Source organism: Trachurus japonicus, chromosome 20 (genome assembly GCF_045865225.1).
Source record: "Trachurus japonicus isolate A0001 chromosome 20, Traja_1.0".
Lineage (NCBI taxonomy): Eukaryota > Metazoa > Chordata > Actinopteri > Carangiformes > Carangidae > Trachurus > Trachurus japonicus.
The window spans coordinates 5766778-5780311 of NC_140926.1; the positions used below are offsets into that span (position 1 = coordinate 5766778).

Genomic DNA, 13534 nt, shown 5'->3' on the forward strand with positions numbered 1-13534 from the left:
CACTCTACCAACTGCCAACGTCCGAACATTCCGCTTCCATTGACTTTCATGTTAAATCTGAATTTTGTCAGAAATTTTAATGATTTTAAAACTATACATATATCTGAAACTGTTGAAGATATCAATAAGCTGAGATATAGCTGAATAGTTGAAAGGTTTGTGAACAGTTTTAAAAGTTGAATGAAGTCTGTAGCTGAAAGTATGCTGAAGCTATTAGAGGCTGAATGAAGCAGAAGATTTGAAGAGTTTGACGACTGTTTCAATGTATTCCTATGGGAAAAAAAATTGCAGAAAAAGTTAAATATTTTAAAAAGTATAAATAGTATGAAAGAGAAAAATAATAGCATAAATGTCCTGAAAAAGCTGCACGTTTTGATATATGAATTGTTGAAATAGCACAAAGTATGAAGAAGTAGTTAAACACAGAAAAAGGGAAGAAGACTCAGAATAATAATAACTAGAAAAAGATAGCATTTCCTGCAGAAAATGCGTGTGAATGCTGAAAGCAGCTGAACGCTGTTGCTGAAGCAATGCTGAATGAGCTGAAGAAATTGTTGAATTAATGCTAAATTAGTTGACGAAACTGCTAAAGCAATGTTGAAAAGACTAATGCTAGAGTAGAATAGAGAGTAGAGGAATACTTTATTCATCCCTAGGAGGGAAAAAGCTTAAACATATAACTTGTAGAAAGGTAAAAAAGCAGTAGAAATGCTAAAGGGAGAAGAAAACATTGAAATTCTGCATGTTTAAATGTAATGGTTAAATTGTTGAAATCTGTAGCTAACCTGACAGGAAGGACAACTGATGAACCAGCACTAACATAGCCGAAGCAATGGCTGAGAATATATTTAAAAGTAGAAGATGTGAGACTTTGTATGAAATGGCTGGAAATTACTTGAATTGTCAAAGAAGAGTTTGAAAAATTCCTGAATTAGGAAAAAAGTTAATGCCTACTGAAATACATTGTAAACTGACAGCAGAAGAACATTGTTGAAGAATATAGATCGAGCATTAGCTGAGGAGTAGAACATGTAAACAGCGGGTTTAATGGTGTGAAATGGTTGAGAAGAGCCTCAGTAGTTTAGGATACGTGTAAAACAATGTGTTCAACATGACCAAAATGGGGAAATGTGTATTTTCAGTTTAAATAGCTAAAGAACAAAATTAACAGCAACGAGTCCATTAACTACAACAGGAAGATAGAGAGGTACAAAACAGTCAGACAACTGTAGGAAGTGTGTGTGTGTGTGTGTGTGTGTGTGTGTGTGTGTGTGTGTGTGTGTGTGCGCGCGTGCGTGTGTGTGTGTGTTTGTGTCCATTTGTGTGTGTGTTGGCTATGTGTGTATGGTCAGTGTGTGTCCATTTGTGTGTGTGTGTGTGTGTGACACTGACAGACTGAGAGAGAATGTGTGTGATAGATATGAATTGTTGAAATAGCACAAAGTATGAAGGAGGAGTTAGATCCTGAAAAAGAGCGGAAGAAGTAAGAATAATAAGATAGATAGATAGATAGATAGATAGATAGATAGATAGATAGATAGATAGATAGATAGATAGATAGATAGATAGATAGATAGATAGATAGATAGATAGATAGATAGATAGATGGACAGAGAGAGAGAGACAGATAGAGAGGGTGACAGAGGGAGAAAGAGAGACAGAGAGTGAAACACACACACACACACAGGTAGATAGATAGACAGATAGATAAATAGACAGACAGACAGATAGATAAATAGACAAACAGACAGATAGATAGATAGATAGATATAGAGAGAAGGAGAGAGGGAGAGAGAGGGAGGGAGGGAGGGAGAAGAGAGAGAGATAAGGAGAGGGAAGGATAGAGAGAGGGAGGAAGGGAAGGAGAGAGGGAAGAAGGGAGGGAGACAGAAGAGAGAGAGGGAAGGATAGAGAGAGGGAGGAAGGGAGGGAGAGAGGGAAGAATAGAGAGAGGGAGGAAGGGAGGGGTTATAATTATTATCATTTAGAAGTATATAGTATATAGTATGAATAATATCATTTCAGACAGACAGACAGACCCAGAGAGAAGAGAGAGAGACAAATAGAGAGGGTGACACAGAGAGAGAGAGAAAGAGAGAGAGAGAGATAGATAGATAGATAGATAGATAGACAGACAGACAGACAGACAGACAGACAGACAGACAGACAGACAGACAGACAGACAGACAGACAGACAGACAGACAGACAGACAGACAGACAGACAGACAGACAGACAGACAAAGAGAGAGAGAGACAGATAGAGAGGGTGACACACACCCACAGATAGATAGATAGATAGATAGATAGATAGATAGATAGATAGATAGATAGATAGATAGATAGATAGATAGATAGATAGATAGATAGATAGATAGATAGATAGATAGATAGATAGATAGATAGATAGATAGATAGATAGAGAGAGAGACAGACAGACAGACAGACAGACAGACAGACAGACAGACAGACAGACAGACAGACAGACAGACAGACAGACAGACAGACAGACAGACAGACAGACAGACCATGCCACAGCATGGTGGCAGCTTTAACCATAGGCTTTAACTGCTCTGTGACACCCTCAAACAGATCTAATGTACGACAAATCTGTACTTAGTACGAGCAAAAGGTTTACATTTTCCGAACCATAAGACCCTGCTGAACGCGTCCGTGTCACTTTAGTGTTTCTAGAGTAAAAATTGTTGATTGGGTCGCAGGTTGGAAACTTTGGGACGTTTAGAAAATCAGCGCCAACTTTTGAATGGGAGTCAATGAGAGGAGAGAGGGAAATGGCTGCACTCAGAGGCTCCCAGTTTAAATTGTGTTCGTCTCTCTGGTTTTTTGAGCACATGAAGAGATCAAGGATGAGCTTGTCTACAAACATGGCCGAAATTATGTGTGTAGAGTGTAATCTGTGGCCGTACTGACAGGATAGAGAGAAAAATGTGAGAGGATTTTTAGACCCTCTGTCACTCTACCAACTGCCAACGTCCGAACATTCCGTCCCATTGACTTTCATGTTAAATCTGAATTTTGTCAGAAATTTTTAATGATTTTAAAACTATACATATATCTGAAACTGTTGAAGATATCAATAAGCTGAGATATAGCTGAATAGTTGAAAGGTTTGTGAACAGTTTAAAAGTTGAATGAAGTCTGTAGCTGAAAGTATGCTGAAGCTATTAGAGGCTGAATGAAGCAGAAAATTTGAAGAGTTTGAAGACTGTTTCAATGTATTCCTATGGGAAAAAAATTGCACAAAAAGTTAAATATTTTAAAAAGTATAAATAGTATGAAAGAGAAAAATAATAGCATAAATGTCCTGAAAAAGCTGCACGTTTTGATATATGAATTGTTGAAATAGCACAAAGTATGAAGAACGAGTTAAACGCAGAAAAAGGGAAGAAGACTCAGAATAATAATAATAATAAGTTTAAAGAAACAAAATGGCCGAACAGAATAACAATACTGTGAATGCTTCCAGCATTCACACTAATAATAATAACTAGAAAAAGATAGCATTTCCTGCAGAAAATGCGTGTGAATGCTGAAAGCAGCTGAACGCTGTTGCTGAAGCAATGCTGAATGAGCTGAAGAAATTGTTGAATCAATGCTAAATTAGTTGACGAAACTGCTAAAGCAATGTTGAAAAGACTAATGCTAGAGTAGAGTAGAGTAGAGTAGAGTAGAGTAGAGAGTAGAGGAATACTTTATTCATCCCTAGGAGGGAAAAAGCTGAAACATATAACTTGTAGTGTGAGATGAATGCCTTTTTAAAGGTAAAAAGCAGTAGAAATGCTAAAGGGAGAAGAAAACATTGAAATTCTGCATGTTTAAATGTAATGGTTAAATAGTTGAAATCTGTAGCTAACCTGACAGGAAGGACAACTGATGAACCAGCACTAACATAGCTGAAGCAATGGCTGAGAATATATTTAAAAGTAGAAGATGTGAGACTTTGTATGAAATGGCTGGAAATTACTTGAATTGTCAAAGAAGAGTTTGAAAAATTCCTGAATTAGGAAAAAAGTTAATGCCTACTGAAATACATTGTAAACTGACAGCAGAAGAACATTGTTGAAGAATATAGATGGAGCATTAGCTGAGGAGTAGAACATGTAAACAGCGGGTTTAATGGTGTGAAATGGTTGAGAAGAGCCTCAGTAGTTTAGGATACGTGTAAAACAATGTGTTCAACATGACCAAAATGGGGAAATGTGTATTTTCAGTTTAAATAGCTAAAGAACAAAATTAACAGCAACGAGTCCATTAACTACAACAGGAAGATAGAGAGGTACATACAAAACAGTCAGACAACTGTAGGAAAAGTGTGTGTGTGTGTGTGTGTGTGTGTGTGTGTGTGTGTGTGTGTGTGTGTGTGTGTGAGAGAGAGTGAGGAAGATATACAAAAGTGTGTGTGTGTGTGTGTGTGTGTGTGTGTGTGAGTGAGGAAGATATACAAAAAGTTCTGGCCTGTATGAAACTGTATGAAATGTGTGTGTGTTGGACGTGTGTGTCTGTTTGTGTATGGTTAGTGTGTGTCCATTTGTGTGTGTGTTTGTTGTGTGTGCATGTGTGTCTGTTTGTGTGTAATTGTGTAAATTGTGTATGTGTTTGGTAAGTGGTTGTATGTTTGTTGGGTGTGTGCGTGTGTGTGTGTATGTGTGTGTGTGTGTGGTAGTTAGTGTGTGTCCATTTGTGTGTGTGTGTGTGTGTGTTGGATGTGTGTGTATGGTGAGTGTGTGTGTGTGTGTTTGTGTGTGTGTGTGTGTGGTAGTTAGTGTGTGTCCATTTGTGTGTGTGTGTGTGTGTGTGTGTTGGATGTGTGTGTATGGTGAGTGTGTGTCCATTTGTGTGCGTGTGTGTTGGATGTGTGTGTATGGTGTGTGTGTGTGTGTGTGTGTGTAGTAGTTAGTGTGTGTCCATTTGTGTGTGTGTGTTGGATGTGTATGCATGGTGAGTGTGTGTCCATTTGTGTGTGTGTGTGTGTGTGTGTGTGTGTTGGATGTGTGTGTATGGTGAGTGTGTGTCCATTTGTGTGTGTGTGTGTGTCCATTTGTGTGTGTGTGTGTGTGTGTGTGTGTGGTAGTTAGTGTGTGTCCATTTGTGTGTGTGTGTGTGTATGACCGACAGACAGTCAGACAGAGAGAATGTGTGCGTTGCCATGGTGACGTTGCCATGGTGAGGTTACCATGGTGAGGTTGCCATGGTGAGGTTACCATGTTGAGGTTACCATGTAACTGTTGGCTGGTGGCTTTAAGGTATGGTGGCAGCTTTAACCATAGGCTTTAACTGCTCTGTGACACCCTCAAACAGATCTAATGTACGACAAATCTGTACTTAGTACGAGCAAAAGGTTTACATTTTCCGAACCATAAGACCTTGCTGAACGCGTCCGTGTCACTTTGGTGTTTCTAGAGTAAAAATTGTTGATTGTGTCGCAGGTTGGAAACTTTGGGACGTTTAGAAAATCAGCGCCTACTTTTGAATGGGAGTCAATGGGAGGAGAGAGGGAACTGGCTGCACTCGGAGGCTCTTAGTTTAAATTGTGTTCGTCTCTCTGGTTTTCTGAGCACATGAAGAGATCAAGGATGAGCTTGTCTACAAGCATGCCCGAAATTATGTGTGTAGAGTGTAATCTGTGGCCGTGCTGGCAGGATAGAGAGAAAAATGTTGAGAGGATTTTTAGACCCTCTGTCACTCTACCAACTGCCAACGTCCGAACATTCCGTCCCATTGACTTTCATGTTCAAATCTGAATTTTGTCAGAAATTTTAATGATTTTAAAACTATACATATATCTGAAACTGTTGAAGATATCAATAAGCTGAGATATAGCTGAATAGTTGAAAGGTTTGTGAACAGTTTAAAAGTTGAATGAAGTCTGTAGCTGAAAGTATGCTGAAGCTATTAGAGGCTGAATGAAGCAGAAGATTTGAAGAGTTTGAAGACTGTTTCAATGTATTCCTATGGGAAAAAAATTGCACAAAAAGTTAAATATTTTTAAAAGTATAAATAGTATGAAAGAGAAAAATAATAGCATAAATGTCCTGAAAAAGCTGCACGTTTTGATATATGAATTGTTGAAATAGCACAAAGTATGAAGAAGGAGTTAAACGCAGAAAAAGGGAAGAAGACTCAGAATAATAATAATAATAAGTTTAAAGAAACAAAATGGCCGAACAGAATAACAATACTGTGAATGCTTCCAGCATTCACACTAATAATAACTAGAAAATGCATTTCCTGAAGGAAATACGGGTGAATGCTGGAAGCTGGAAGCTGAATGAGCTGAATAAATTGTTGAAACTATGCTGAATTAAGTTAAGAAACTGCTGAAGAAATCTTGAAGAGATGAAACAATATATGAAGAGTATGAAATGGTTTGAAATTACTTGAATTGTTGAAGATCAGTATGAAGAAATTGAAAGTCTGAAGTCTACTCGGATTTACTTAAAACTGACAGTTTGAAAACATTTTTGAACCATTACTAATGTAGATTAAACAATATCTGAATAGTAAAAGTAGAAGATGAAAGATGGAGGATGTATGAAATGGGTGCTAATTACTTGAATTAATGAAGAATAGTATGAATGAATAGAAAAGCTTGAGTCTACTCAAACAAGTTTAAAACTGGCGGCTTGAAAACATTGTTGAACCATCACTAATATATGAAAGAATATCTGAGGAATAAAAGTAAAATAATATAGAAGTTGTTACAATCCTTTAAAGGTAAGGATAAGTTAGAATAACTACATCATATCTGAAGGCTAAAAGTCGAGCATGTAAGAGTAGAAGGGTTGAAATCTGAAATACGTGAGAAAAGATTAAAAAGTAAAACTTATAAGAAGGACGTTGAATTTGTATGAAATGTTTGGAAAATTGCTTGAATTTTTGAAGATTGGTGTGAAAAAATTAACATTTCAGTCTACTCAAATGAATAAATATATTAACAGCTTGAAAGCATTTGTTGAACAAATATAAATAAAGATGAAGCAATACCTGAAGAGTATAACTTGTAAGCAGGAGGCTGAATGATATGGAATGGATGCATTTGTTGTTATTTAAAACAGTTAGAATTTTTTTTTGAACCATTACTAATATAGATGAAACAATATCTGAAGTGTAAAAGTAGAATAATATAGAAGTAGTTACAATCCGTTAAAGGGCAGAATAACTACAACATATCTGAAGGGTAAAAGTTAAACATGTTAATAAAAAGTTTGAGGAAAATGTAGAAATCCTGCATCTTTATAGTTTAACAGTTGAATGGTTGAAATCTGAAATAGGTGAGAAAAAAATTAAAAAGAAGAACTTATAAGAAGGATGTTGGAAAATTGCTTGAATTTTTGAAGATTGGTGTGGAAAAAATAGGTCTACTCAAATGAATAAATATATTAAGAGCTTGAAAGTATTTGTTGAACAAATATGTATAAAAATGAAGCAGTACCTGAAGTGTATAACTTGTAAGCAAGAGACTGAATGATAGGGAATGGATGCAAATCCCAGAATTGTTTAAGTGTAAAAAATAGTGTGAAAATATAAATTTATAAATGAAAAATATGAAACTCCTTACACACAAAAAAATGCTGGGTTGTTTCTGTAAACACATTGCTGGGTTATTCATGCTGGGTCAAAATTCTGGGTTGTTTTGGGTACTGTAAACACACAGTTGGGTTGTTTTATGCTGGGTAAATGGGTTGTGAGGGTTAATTTCTATCTGAACACCCGGTTGGGTTACTTTAACCCAACTGCTGGGTCATTCTTCATTTTCCCGCTCATCCTTTGTCGAACTTTCTGGATCTTTCTGTGAGCAGTTGGACCAGACACATCAGGATTTTCTGGTAGGTTAATATAAATAATAATTTTCCTATAGTCTTGATCGGTTGTGGTAATAGCATGATGATCTCAATATCATTTCACACTCTTGGATCAAAAGGGGGGTTAATGTTGTTGTTGTTTTCTGGGAAGTTAGGCTAGATTTTCCTAGATGCTAGCCAACGTTAGCCAACTTACAATTCTATAACATTAGCCTTTTTGAATTTTGCAATTTAATATGCAGTAGTCTCCGGGTTTATTGTTCATCTGGCTGTAATGTGCCATTGGACATTTTATATCTTCATATTTGTGTAACAGTAGCTGGCAGCTAGCTGTCGTTAGCAGTAGCTAAGGCTAGCCACAGTTAACGAGCTGACGAGCTCCAGCAGAGCCGTTAAACCCAGGAGTAACGGTTAACTGAGGGTGATCAATCAAGGTAACGTTAACATTACTTTAAGAGGGAGGACACAACGTTTTAAACCGACTGTACTTTATCAACATTACTGTATTGTTATCATTATTATTTATATTTTAATCAGTGTTTTTTCTTCTTCTTCTTCTTCTTTTTTTTTTTTTTTACCAGAGGGACAAACAGGAGACTCGCAGCCCCTCCGTGAAGCCCAGCTGTCTGCCGAACGGCGTTGGAGAAACGGTGAGTTTTCACTTCAAACTGCGTTATTTCCCGTTTTATCGGGTGTTAATCACCGGGTCTGTGTGTTGTGGAGAAGAGGAGACCTCTGCGGATAATTCGGCTCACGTTGAAACCCCTCGAGCGTGTGGCTCTGAGGCTATCAGAGAAACAAGCTGAGCAGTGGTTAGCAGCAGCTCGGCTCCAGCCCTGCAGACGGCCTGTCTGTGTCCGCCAAACAGCGTCAAGTAAACACTGGTTTTTAACACGAAACTGCTTTAGTCGTGCTTTTACTGCTTTTAAGCATCGGGTGTGGGAGAGGGGGATACGGCTACAGATAATTCGGCTCACGGAGTAAAACATCCTGAACGCCCTGATATCAAATTACGTTAGAGAAACAATCACTGAATTTTTTAGTCTTAACAATTTGACTCGGGAGCGACAATGCGTGCAGCGTAGCTGTGTTGCTGCACAAGCTGTGTAAAAAGCGAGTGGAGTGTGTATTTTCCTTTTACCAGGTATTCCAGTCAAACAACTACTGTTTGAGAAATATCAATTGTTATAGAAACTATTTCATGTTAATTGAACTTGTGCATTTTCTTTTGTCTTTTGTTTAGTTGTTAAAGGTGAGAGGGTGCTGAAGGTCCTGCCAGCTCTGCTTCCTCCATCCATCTACAGGAGAGGAGGACAAGTCTTCAGACCCACTACTGCAAGATCTGTGTGTGTGAGAGAGAACCTGCAAACTGAGCATTGTTACCTATTTGTGTTCATTCAGCCTGTGCACCTGTGCTGGTGTAAAATTTGTTAAACTGCCAATAAATTTAAGTTAACAGTGGCCTATGTGTGTATGGTGTGTGTTTGTATGATTATGGGAAATTACAACAGCAACAATAATGATTATAATATATTTTGTATTAATATTAGATAGTCATATAATAGAATCTGATTATCAATTATTTATAATATTTATTATTAATATTATCAATTAAAAAAGTAAAAGTAGCAGGGCAATGGGGCAGGATATAACCCAGCACATGGGTCATTTTAACCCAGCAATAGAGTTAATTTAACTCACTAGTTGGGTCAAATGAACAACCCAACTTTCTGGGTTAAACGGGGGAACCCAGCACTTGGGTCGAAACAACCCAGCGCGTGTTCTGTCCCTATGTTGATCAGCAGTTGGGTTAAGGTTGGGTTATTTTTCAACCCAACAGTTTTTAGTGTGTACATGGTTGAGAAATGGCCTGAATTGTTGGAATTAATGAGGAAAAAGTCAAAGTCCTTCAAAGTAAAATGTAAGGATTGAAGGTGGAAAAGTCTAAAGTCAGGACATGAAGAAGCTCCAAATCCTGAAATATCCATTATGAGAACTGGGGTATATATAGAAATGGGGTAGAAACAAGGAAACAAGGAATGAAGTAAAAAGAAAGAGAAAGGGAGTAGAAAGAAAGAAAGAGACTGAATGATGTGGAATGGATGCAAATGCCAGAATTGTTTAAGATACGTGTAAAAAAAAGAGTGTGAAGATATACATTCATAAATGAAAAATGTGAAAGTCCTTAAATGGTTGAGAAATGGTCTGAATTGTTGGAATTAATGAGAAAACGTTCAAGTCCTTCAAAGTAAAGGGTTAAAGAGGAAAGTCAGGACATGAAGAAGCTCCAAATCCTGAAATCTCCATTACAAGAATAAACTGAAATGTATGTAAGAGAAATAAATTATTAGAGATGTTTAAAAATTCCCCTCAAAGATATGAACTCATTTAGAGGCTGATTATGAGCTGTAAGCCAGTGTGTCTCTGTGTCTGTGTGTCTATCTGTCTGTGTGTGTGTGTGTGTGTCTCTCTCTCTCTGTCTGCACCACACAGAGCAGAGCAGTGAGATTTGAGCTCTGTGCAGCTCCGAACAACAGCCTCTGAAAAGAGAACCGTACCTCTTACCAGAATGTGGTCATGACTATCGGGGCAAGGAGACCTTCCTGAGCGAGCCAATGTGCATTAAATGTTTGTAGGGCAAAAACTTTTCTCACCGTCGCAAGAAATATAAGGAGGTCATTTCTGCTTTTCTCAGAAAATCTGCTCCTACTTTACAATGTGAGTCAATGAGAGGAAGAGAGGGAACTGGCTGCACTTAGAGGCTCCCAGTTTAAATTCTGTTAGCCTCTCTGCGTTTTCGAGCACACTGTGAGACACAGCACAAGTTTGTCTACCAAAGTGGGGGAAAATTATGTGTCTAGAAAGAAATTTGTGGCCGTGGTGACAGGATAGAGAGCAAAGTGTCAGAGGATTTTTAGACTCTCTGTCACTCTAGCTGATGTCATCACCACTCTAGCTCTGAAAATTCCGTGCCATTGACTTGCATGTTAAATTTGAATTTTGTCAAAAAATGATCATGAACAGTTGAAGGGTACTGATCAATAATGGTAGAAGATATGAAAAAGTTGAATATACCGTGAATACTTGAAAGTTTTGTGAACGTTTTAAAAGTGGAATGAAGTCTGTAGGTGAAAGTATGTTGAAGCAGTTGAAGTTCAAAGAAGGAGAGGATTTGAACAGTTTGAAGACCGATTCAATGTATTCCTATGGGGAAAAATTTTTCAATAAAGTTTGAATATTTTGAAAAGTATGAATGATATGAAAAAGTTGAATACATCCCATGATCTCCTGAAGAAGCCGCACGTTTTGATATATGAATTGTTTGAATAGTAGAAAGTATGAAGAAGTAGTTAAGGGCCAAAAAAGGGAAGAAGTAAGAATAATAATAATATTAATAACTAGAAAAAGCATTTCCAAGAATGGAAATGGTGTGACTGCTGATAGCAACTGAACGCTGTTGCAGAATTAGCAAATAGTGCAAGCAGTGATCACCATACAAATGTTTGACCAAGGTCGGAATCGAACCCACAACCTCATGGTCATTAGACTTCCACTCTGCCTCTAGGCCACGGTGCACACACAGTTGCAGAGACTGTTGTCTGTTAATGATCTGCACACTGTCAACATCAAGAAAGCTTGAGAGTCAAGCTTGAATGACTTAGAATGAAAATTTCTGTGAATTTCAGGCTGAGAGCAGCAGTTTCAACATGAAGCAAGTTATCAGAAGTCAACAGAGGACGACTGGGAAAATAATTCACTATAATTGTTGTTGAGGCAAGATTTGAACCAGCAACCTTCAGGTCTCCAGACCAGCAAGCTAACCACTAGGCTACAGACAGAGACAGTATGTGAGGGGTAAAGAAAACCTTTGATAAGAGGATCACTGGCTTCTGCTTAAAAAAAAAAAGTAAGAAATCGAACCCATGACCTCATGATCAATAAACCTTTACTCTGCCATTTCGCCACAGAGAGCACAGACATAAGCATGTTGCCATTGTAATGTGATGATGTGCTGCAAACGGTGGCAGAAGCAATTAATGCGTCTCTTAACAAACACCTGTAACCAACTGGACTACAGACAGAGTTGTGGAGAACTCTCAGCATGGGCTGAATGAGAGCAGAGAGCTCCCTGGCTGCATTTAAAAAATATTTTAAATTATTATCTAAGTCTCTTTGCATTTTTGACCAGAATTTTAGCCAGAAGACAAGTGTGGCTACAAAACTGGAGAAAATAATTTGTCTAGAGTTTAATTTGCAGAAAAAGTTAAATATTTTAAAAAGTATAAATAGTTAAAAAGAGAAAAGTAAATGCCGATAAAGTTGAAAAAAAGCTGCACGTTTTGATATATGAATTGTTGAAATAGCACAACACCTAACACACTAACCATATGGCCACAGAGAACCTGAGTTACAATGAGCTTTATACTATGAGGAATCAAAGACTGTCCAATGACAGCTGAATAATTGGAATCAAAAGTCAAGCAATGATGTGAAATGACTGAGGCAGGAATCGAACCCATGACCATATGATCACTAAACCTTTACTCTGCCACTCGGCTACAGAGAGCACACTGCTTTCAAGACTGTTGTCATTCATTGTAATGTGATGATGTGCTGCAAACTGGTACGAGTAATCAAGGAGATAACAAACACCTGTAACCAATTGAAGGCGGGGGAGGAGAGCAGAATTCAACATAACATAATAAGAAGTCTTCCCTTGGATTCGAACCAGTGACCTTAGGGTTGGCAAGCAGTTACCCTAACCCCTACACTACAGTGAAGTTGTAAAGAAGAGAGGTTGAGACTTTGATGAATGTGAGATTTTTTGTGAAAAAGTTAAATATTTTAAAAAGTATAAATAGTTAAAAAGAGAAAAGTAATGCCGATAAAGTTCAAAAAAAGCTGCACATTTTGATATATGAATTGTTGAAATAGCACAAAGTATGAAGGACTAGAAGAAGACCGTAAAAAGGCGGAAGAAAATGGCCAAACAGAAGAACAATAGTGTGACTGCTTCAGCAGTCACACTAATAATAAAGATTTGAATAACAATAGTGTGAATGCTTTCAGCATTCACCCTAATAATAAGAAGAAAAAATCCACACAATAACAGTAGTGCCCGGGCTTCGCCCGGGCACTGGTCCCTGCAGCTATTTCATAGCTGTTGGGACCAGTGCCCGGTGCGATTGCCCGCGGCCCTAATAAGAAGAACCGATGTGGAGGGTGTGTGTGTGTGAAGTGACTCAAGACTCAAGGAGGAAGAGGAGGAGGAGGAAGAGGGGGAGGGGGAAGAAGAAGTAGTAGTAGTAATAATAAAAGTGGGAATGGTCCAAAGCAGCACGTCATCATCACATCTCTAATTTATTTATTCATTTATATATATTTTTTTGTTTCTTTTTCTCGTCTTTTTCTTTAAATCACTCACTCCACCACACCACCAGGCACTGTTTTTTGTTTTTGTTATGTTTTCGCTTTTTCAGACTGGGAAACGCAGGGCCACCAGAAGCTGCAAAAAAACAAAAAAGAAAAGGAAAAAGGAAAAAAAAAAACAGAAAAAGAAAGAAATAGATCAGTGAACCAGGGGGTGAGGCGATGGCATGAACAGCTCGGGATCCATACGGTCGTTGCTTTAACCAAGATTATTATGAAGAAGAGAAGGAGGAAGAGGAGGAGGAGGAACCACTTTGACACCAGTGTGTTTATGTTTTAATGT

The 13534-nt window shown here is 37.8% G+C and overlaps 1 long non-coding RNA gene across 1 annotated transcript; it reads left to right on the top strand.

Moving 5' to 3' along the window:
- Positions 1-7752: 7752 nt before the first annotated feature.
- LOC146966271 (uncharacterized) lies at positions 7753-9282 on the top strand. The gene is made up of 3 exons (XR_015034519.1): positions 7753-7845; positions 8403-8471; positions 9065-9282. It is a non-coding gene; the product is annotated as an uncharacterized LOC146966271 (long non-coding RNA).
- The last annotated feature ends 4252 nt before the right edge of the window (positions 9283-13534 follow it).